General features: G+C 34.1%; 1 protein-coding gene across 1 annotated transcript in view; it reads left to right on the top strand.

Annotated features, from left to right (window-relative positions):
- The first annotated feature begins 2578 nt into the window (after nucleotides 1-2578).
- Nucleotides 2579-9838, top strand: part of LOC126972658 (uncharacterized) — a 32500-nt gene continuing 25240 nt past the window's right edge. The window contains exon 1 of the mRNA XM_050819540.1: nucleotides 2579-2691. The gene's annotated coding sequence lies outside the window, so the exon portion shown is untranslated. The remainder of the gene's footprint in view (nucleotides 2692-9838) is intronic.

The following is a 9838-nucleotide window of genomic DNA, read 5'->3' as shown; positions in this document are numbered from 1 at the left end:
CATATTATATTATATTGTCATTGAAATGATTTCTAAATCGGAGAAAATGTAAATCATGATATAAAAGAATGGCAATGAGTTTCTTGCTACTTCTTCTTATTAACTCAACCCTTAACGAAGTAGCGGTAGATTCAAAAAGAAAAAAAAAATTGACATTCATAAGTGTCATTACCGTGACCTACCTATAAAGTGATTTTGATTTGATATATAAATCTTTTTATCTTCTATAAAACTTAAAATTATCTCTAATCTGCGAAGTTAAAATCCGTCGTCCTAGTCTGGACCAGCAAGTTAATAAATACGACACTGGCATATAACAAAAGCTACAACATTTACAACTATGTTTAAAACGAGCTGAATATTATTGCGATATGAATGTACTCGTGGAAGATGCTTCAAATGCCAATTTCATCGTAACATGGCAGCGATATTAACACAACAAGAATGATACAATTAAGATAGTTTACTGAATCTTAAGTCAGCTTTTGTGAGTCAGTTGATTTCTGTTTCGCAAACGATTGCGGAGCCGTATATGTTTAATTGCACGTCACTAACTTGATATGTCTACTGAGAAGCATGTTGCGGGTGGGATCCCCGCCGACTTTGTTGTTCCTGGAATAAGAGCAACGGCTATTGGAGACTCACGGATTATCGGAGTACTAGTTTCAGACCATTTGGAGATCCTTCTTCAGGGTGAGTGCAGTGAGTTCGCGGTCATGTCCCGTCAACAAGAAATGCTGCTCATTCAGTGCTTTTGTGCTGTAACCGTGAGTAAAGCTGTTTTAGACAAATAAAACACCCTGAAAAATCATATTACTCTACTTTTATTCAACGAAAAACGAAGTTTCGATTTATGTTTCGGGTGTCTCCTACAACGGTTCCATTCGTTTCGAAGTTTCGTCCCGAAAAACTTCGTTTTTGGTTGAATAACAGTACACCTACTGAAACTTCGATTGATCGAAACTTCGTGTTTCGTTGAATAAGAGGAGACCTACAGTTTCAGAAACCATAGATTCGCTTTCTTGGATTTTACTCCTTAACAATCGTGTTATGTAAAGCGCACGGTGTGAAAACAGATGGTTAAAAAAAAAATTTGATTTGATTTAATTTGAAGGGTCACATTTCCTCTGCGTAATACTCGCACATCTTAAAGCGCTCCCCACTCCCCCGCTCCTCAGTCTTGGCGACAATGTTCATTTTGATGAAGATGATAGATTGCGGCTAGTAAAATTTTTGAAAAAAGAAATTAACATAAATCTAGTCTCTGGTAGAACATTAGGGACAACTAGATATGGTACATCTATTGATGCAATGTTTTCACAATTCGTAACGAATTCATTTACGTATTTTGCCTATTATACTATAACCCCCTTATTCATAATGGTCCGCTAACTTAAAACAGCCGCTAAGGAGTGTTTTTTCTCACACTGACCTAGGTCAATAGAAGAAGACAGAGTGAGAATTAGCAATGCTTTAAGTTAGCAGACTATTTTGAATAAGGGGGTAAGTATACATTTTAAGATAATCTTTTTTAAGGAATAAACTCCAGTCACGCGTCGAATTGGTCCGGCGTCGTACTCGGTACGGTCCGGACGGTAATAATAATATGAAGCCACAACCTGAGAGTTGAACAAAGCATACAAGATTTTATGACGATACGTCACTCGAAAGATTGGCTCAGTTGGGAGAGCACTCGCACGGAACACGAGAGGTCGTGGGCTCGAGTCCCACATCTATATATTATATAAAAATGAATTGCTCTTCGTTAGTCTCGCTAAAACTCGACAACGGCTGGACCGATTTGGCTAATTTTGGTCTTGAATTATTTGTGGCAGTCCAGAGAAGGTTTAAAAGTTGAATAAATAGGAAAATGTTGCTAAATTAAATAAAAACAACAAATTTGTTTTCCTTTGATGTGTCCATACATAATTTCTATGAGAGAATTTATTGACGCACGGTTTGACAGTTCTGCTGTGAAACAATTTCATTACGACAGCAGGATTCATATTTTACGAAGTTAATTTTAGATGTTATAATATATTATTGACAAATTCATATAAAAACATTATTTTATTTATTATATACAGAACAACGTCTGTCGGGTCAGCTAGTAAGAAATAAATATTTTTATAAGTACTACGTGCTTCGTCATGCATATACGCGGACGAAGTCGCGGGTATCAGCTAGTCGTTCATAAAATTTTGTTTTCAAATTTTATTTGTGTATTAATCCCAAAAGTGAGGGTTATCACTTTAAAAACAAATTGTTTAGATTAGCAATAGCGACATCTCAAGTCAATTTCCTATTATGTAAATATTGGGATTGAGCAGGTAATCAACTGTAAAGTAGATCCTGTAGATGAAGCCGCAACCACGGAACGCGAGAGGTCGTGGGTTCCAGTCCCGCATCGTTCATAAAATTTTGTTTTCAAATTTTATTTATGTAATAATAATAGTTTTGTACGATGGACAACGCCAGTCCCATGGGTAAGCCGTACCAAATCCGATCATGTGTTTAGGTTATTAAGATCGTCGTTGTAATAAGTGACCGCACGCCGGCACCAAATGTCCCCACAAGACGCACACATCCCCGCTACCTTCCATATAAAAGACATCGACCAAGCCTGCAGCGAGCTATTACGACAGTGTCTCTGTGATTTTTACGCTTTACCTGTTCATAATACCTTTCAAGGTAAGTTTTAATTAAGGATTTTATTGTATAAGGGATGAACTTATTATTAATTGATATAATATAAGTACTATACTAGTATAATCGCGGTTAATTCAAGGTAATACGTTAATAATTATTAAAAATACATAGCATTATATTATTATTTATTGTCTTAATATTTTATTTCGATTGTTAAATCTATTATATTTATTTGCTATACATTTTTTAAATCAATTTATACACACTCTAGGTACTTCTGGAATCGAGGAGTCTGTCTGCTTTTGATTTGTGCACGCTAATATGGCACACAGCTTAACCATTTTCAATTCGGTTTTCACTGCGATATTGTGTCAAACAGTTTAGTGTTAATTTAATTCTGTAGCGATGAAAATCCTTTGATCTATATGAAAAGGAATAAGGGATCAATTATGACAAATAAACAAATGTCATTTCAATCGGATTACAAGCAAGAAAGCTAATTTAAAATATTGATAACGCCATCTGACACGCCGGCTGCCAAAGTCCGCGCGTATAGAATATACCATTTTTAATTTCGAATTCATTCGATTGTGTGTAAAAATTCAATACTAAATCACTGTGTTTTATGTATTTTTGTAGTACCAATTACTTAATTGAATGATGCGTTACAGCGACAATCTTAATATGTATGTCAAGCCCGGGTTTCAACACACATGATTCTGAATTTACTAAAGCCTTTGCACTGTCTTAAGATTACATTGTGGTTCGCGTTTACACTCAATAACATGTAAACTTTAAGAACGCTTAACCTTAAAATTTTCTAACTAAGAATATTTTAAGCAATATGTGTATCTAGTAAACGGTAAAGTCTGAGGACATAAAACTTAGTATTATTTAGCAGTTGTTCTAAAGCCTTAGATAAATGTCAATCGCTTATAACGTGCTATATTTATTTGTACATATGTTATAATATGTCCATAATTAAACTTACATTTTTATTAAAAACTTTAAAAAATTTTTTTTCACCGTACTTAACACGAAAATAATTTATCAGGCTCTTAAAACGTTTTTTTGACGCTGTGAAACTAAAAATATTTCTTCAATGGCAGTAAGTTTTTATTATTCGCAATTCAAAGTATCAGTTCATCATAACTAGATATATAAATGTACCACATGTTTTATCATTCAACAAGATGATCTTTGAATTTTTTAAATATTTGTAACGAGCCACTATTTTCAATTCTTTTATGACTTGTTTATTCGTAAAAAAAGTATCATGTATTTAATAGAATATAAAAATAATCCATCTACAAATCGGTTCAGAAACTCAGAATGTCAAACAGTTTTCGTTCGAGACGTAATTTCGGAACGAATGGAACCGTAGTAGAGGACACACGAGACTTCGATCAAAACATCGTTTTTCGTTGAATAAGAGTAGACCTACAGATCTCAGCTAAGATTGCCTAATTATACCACTATAACTATTATTGTACAAATTGTAACATTAAAGTATTTTAATTCATTCATTCTAATATTCACATAATTACAAATGCACGGAAGTGTACCTACAAATGTTGGTTAGCGACCGTAAATATTTCGACTTGTTTTGACAAAGTATTCACGCGCCATAAGAAGTCTTCATTTCAACAACCAATGTGTTTCAGATCGTCACAGAAGATAACTAGACTGACGTAAAATAAATTACGTTACATTAGATACGTATCTATTTTTGAGTTTCATAGACATAGATAATAATCCTTTATGAGTTTCATAGACCTTGAGGATTACGCTTTTTGAGTGCCATATACTCTAGCCCCCTTATTCATAATGGTCTGCAGCGTAACTTAAAACAGCCGCTAAGGAGTGTTTTTTCTCATTCTGACTTAGGTCAATACAAGAAAACAGAGTGAGAATTAGCAATGCTTTAAGTTAGCAGACTATTATGAAAAAGGGGGTTAATCTATAATCCTTAATAACCTGAATAACCCTTTTTGAGAGTTTATAGATATATAATAACCATATCAGCCTTAATGTTGAAACTTGTAATTTATTATTGATGAATCGATATCATTTTATATAAATATATTGCATATATATGTTGTCTATAAGTTTTTAGATCAAAGTCAAATTTCATAACATCGTGAAGGTCCACATAATCTCTCACTAGACGCAGGTAACTTTCAAATATCTACATAACATCAAATCAAAGTAGCGTTGTTAGATATATCTACATAGAGACCGGTTTGAGACTAGCTCTAGTACAATTTTCGTTGACCTTGGCTTTTGAGTTATCTGTTTACTATTTGGAAACGGATGAGGCATCACCGTGTGTTAGGCCGGGGCTACACATAAAAATTTCGGTGAAAAAATGTAAGCTGTGAAAGTTTCTCTTTCAAGAGTTGAGTTGTATTAAATGCGTATGAAGGCTTTTGTTTCCTTTTTTTTAACTTAAGTCAACAAGTGCTTTTTTGTTTCACTTTTTTCAGCAGTCTCAGAAAAATATGAATGAGGTGTCATTCGATTCAAAATCGCGTGTACATGATTTGAAAAATTTCAAGTGGCGAACGATAAATTACAAAAGTTCATAATAATTTACTAAAAAAGTACGAATTTCTTAAAAACTAATGAAGATTTTTTATCTAAAAAAGGCTTCAAAAAGAAAATGATTTTGTATTAAAGTCTCGACTCCCGGAACTTTCAGACCAGACTTTATAAGATGGGTGAATACGGCCGTGTACGTTTATTTTGCTGGCGCAAGCCAACTTCGGGCTTTTGACAATAAAATTTATTTAAACTTATTAAATATGAAATTTAATTAGTAAAAAAATGCTGGCACTTTCTGGATAAAATAAAAATACTACGCCGGCAATTTTTTTTTATCGCAATGTTTTTCATTAGTTATATTCAAATATTGTAAGCCTTCTTAAGTGTGAATTCCGATAAAATTCATCTTCATTCAATTTGACTCGTGCTTAGCCTCTACATGAGGCATCCTCAGGAGATGTTGACTTGCCAAATTCTGGGACGAGATTCAACTTCACCAGTGGGAGGCTCGTTTGCACAGGATGCCGGCTAGATTATGGGTACCACAATGACTGCCGTGAAGCAGTAATGTGTAAGCATTACTGTGTTTCGGTCTGAAGGGCGCCGTAGCTAGTGAACTTACTGGGCAAATGAGACATAACATATGTCTCAAGGTGACGAGCGCAGTTGTAGAGCCACTCAGAATTTTTCGGGCTTTCAGATTTGTATAATTTTGGATTTCTGGAAAATAACGCCCAATTCAATATTTCTTTTAGGTAGGTAAGTACTTAAATCATCTTTACCCACTTTGACTTGTGGAGTAAGATGGTGAATTCGTGACGAGATACTTACGAATGAACGCTAGCCCTAGGCGAACGGTTATTTCTTGATTATTTCGTAATTTTCATCATTTCATTGTTGAACAATTTTATAAATTAATATTTTGTTTTACTTTAGACCAAGTACACTAATTTTTTTTCCTTCTATGGGGCTATTCTTGAAAGGGGCTAACCACAACGCAAGATTTTAATGATTTGACTATTGAACGAGATGCAAAATCTATTTTATTTTATATTAGGGGGCTGGCAAACGAGCTGGAGGCTCACGTGATTGGAATTGGTGAGGCAATATGCCCATGGACATTTGCTATACTGGGGGTCAAGAGATGCGTTACCAGCCTTAAAGTTGGGAGTATTCTCTAAGCTAGAAGGTTTCTAAGTCGCATCGAATCGGGAATACTGTAACCGGTAATTAAACAAAGTGACTGTGCAAGGCAAGAAAGAAGCTAATCGCTAAACACGTCGCTTTAGATTACCAGACGGTTTCAAATTAAATTAACACGTCGATATCTCTAATATATAAAATTCTCATGTCGCGGTGTTTGTAGTTAAAGTCCATCGAAACGGCTTGACCGATTCTCATGAAATTTTGAGTGCATATTGGGTAGGTCTGAGAATCCACGCCAAATTTAATTTTTTTGACATTTTTTTTTAAATTTGTTTGATTATGAGTCAGCATTAAATAATACACACAACTTAAAATTTTCACCCATCTACGATCAACAGTTACTTTTGTATCGCGATATTAATATCGGCAATACAACGTTTGCTGGGTCAGCTAGTATATATATAAAAGACATGAGCTGTTATTTTCATACATTAGATAGATAATAATTAAAAATAGCCGTTCATTAGCATTTCATTAGACACATTACAGTAGGTATTTCGCTGATGTTATCTTATGTAGAGTGCCAACTTAACTATGTTGCACAAATGTATGAAGAAATACGCAATGGTTCAAGGTACCGACGAACATTATCTATTATGAGTATAATATTGTAATTTTAATAACTAATGTGGGGTCTTGTGTTTTACAAGTTAGCACAAGGTCGTTGATTCACATTTGAGATCGTGATAAATTAACTTTTGGGTTTCTTAATTGTTACTAGCATAAAAATGATAGGTACCTACTTTATCACTACCGACTAATAAATATACAATTTAACTGTGCAAATATTTTCGAAGCTTTTATACATTTTATTTTGTGTTTTTAACAAAATGTACGTAGGTCACAACAAAAGTTTTGCGTAAAAAACGACATGTTACAACCAAAATATTATGCTTATTGCTATTCAAAATACTCTCCATTACACATACAACCTTTTTACATTTTAAACATAAAATTTTCCAAATTTGATAATGCGCTGGTTTTCTTCAATTAGCCGCTTAACAGTAGCCACATTATTTTCGTTGACGGTAGTTGACGGCCGTCCTTCACGAAATTCGTCATGTAAAGAAACCCGAACTCTCTCAAATTGAGCAAACCATCACCTCACGGTGCTCAAGCATGGTGCTTCTCTCCTTAAAGCATTTTGAAGACGAGCGGCACATCTCTTGCTGAGAGAGAGAACATTTATAATCATAAAAAATCATCGCTCTAAAATCTTTTCGACTTAATTCCATTTTCGTTGCGTAAGTAGAACTTTGATTTGTGATAAAAAACAAATGACTCGTGATTTCCCGCCAATTATTTTTTTTATTATTAGGAAGGTTGCAACGTTTCAAAAAATATAACATTCGAAATTCAAATAGTTCCGATTAGCTAGAAGTGCAAAACTTTTAGTGTGCCCCATGTATAAAAGAACGGTTCATATTTACACAAAATATAGATATTGAAATACCCCTATTATAATGTCTGGTATTTTATTGAAACATTTAATGCCAAGACCTATGATGGAGCTTTTAACTCTAGCTAACCTATATAGCTATAAGGTAATGCACGTGATGAACTGACCTGCTTTGCCTTTCTGCTTAGCTACGAAGAGGAAAACACGAGAGAATATCTTCTCTCCTTTTATCCCAGTATCCCGTGTTCACTCTACTGCCAATTCTACATGAATAGAGGAAAATTAAGGAATTAACTTTATTTCACAGAATTTAAATTATCATTTTATATCAAATGAAAAACCTTCGTGTAATGTTTAAGTTATGAAACCTATTTATGTAAAAAAAAACTAACAATGCACATGAGTGCGCGTTGAAATCATTTGTACTGATATCTCTATCGTATTGATTTATTAATCTGACGGATCTATAGATCATTAGATAATATATATGGAAGTAATAATGTTAAACGTGAAGCAATCGATTTATATCAGCGGTATTCAATTATATCTTCACGAGATTAGTTTGAACTTTTGTGAATAATACATAGAAATGGTTTTGTTATATTATGCTTAGTAAAAATTAACACCGGTATAGGCCCCGGCACGGATCTTGAGCGGTATCATTGAATGTATTATGGAACTCAAAAATAGGGTTGCTTGGGAGACATGCTCAGGTCGCACACAGCATAAGAGCCCCGTTCGTAGCGCCCATTAATTCACGCACCACTCAAGATCTGAGCCAAGTCCTATGAACTTAAGGATCTGCTAGAAGAACCCATTCCACGAATTGTACCCTTTTATTAAATTTCTATTATCAGGTATGTATGCTATCCTTTATCTACTTAAGTATATGTAATTAAATCCGTAGGAGAAATATAAGAAGGCGCACATTCTTTGGCTATCATTGTAATAAACTGAATCTAAAACAGTTGTACATGTATTTAAAAAATTAAGATAAACTTTGACTTCAATTAGGCTTAAACTAAGCGATTTTGATGAATATTTCATTTAGATTAATAAATCTACGAATTAAATTAAGATATGTTCGGATAAACTCTAGCTCTAGAAGAAAATAAAAGAGACCCAACGGTCGGTCTATTCAATAAATGATCACTCTTCTCGTGTCATGTCTCGATGGATGTCAATCTAACATTTCCATTTCTCTTGTAATTTGTTAATTTCTATAGTGTCCTTTTTTTCCTCATTACTGGTGGAACCGCCATTTAAAGTCTATTGAAAGAAACAGCATTTCATAAAAACAGTAGGAGTGTCTCTATGACACCAATAACGCATTGTTAGCACTCATGCACGAGGAGTTACCAAATATTGCACTAGTCACGAGTAATAGATAATCACTGTTCGCTAGTTCCCATGCTTTTTGTTATTTTGCAACTCTGCTTTGTACGCCATCTTATGTCTTTATATCAAGATTTAAATCTTTTATCAATCACAAATCGCTATTAAGTCACTTATTCAAAACTTGTTGTGATGAAAAGGGTGTGTCCTAAGTTTCTCTCTCTCTCAAACTTCTTAACTTCAACTGGAACTACCTTTGAAATTTAATTATTATAGGACTTTGTTTTTTTTTAATTTTGTATTTATATGTGAAATTATCGTTTTTGGAAGGATTTTCAGTAGTTAGTTATACCTCTCGCCAAACTTCAAGTTCGCTCTGAAGTTGCTGCGAATGGTTGCGCAGTAATAAAAAAAGGGTCTCGGAGAAATAATAAGACGCCGATCTTAACGGAAAAAGTATTTGTTTTGAAATGTGTCACTTCTTATATCACATACTGATACTTTATAACCACAGCTTAACGGGTCGTCTGTTTGTCTGCTTGATTTTACATTTTACTCCTTACATAGCCAGTCTATATTTTTTCATACCGCCGATTTCGACCTTCGCACGACTCACCACTCTCACAAGTCCTAATATGTGTCGTAAAGGTGGAATGTATGGTCAGGATGATATTAGGATATCATCCCCACTCATCTCTATCAACT

Source organism: Leptidea sinapis, chromosome 27 (assembly GCF_905404315.1).
Source record: "Leptidea sinapis chromosome 27, ilLepSina1.1, whole genome shotgun sequence".
Lineage (NCBI taxonomy): Eukaryota > Metazoa > Arthropoda > Insecta > Lepidoptera > Pieridae > Leptidea > Leptidea sinapis.
Note: the sequence above shows the minus strand (reverse complement) of the source record. Positions and strands in the feature narration are given on the sequence as shown.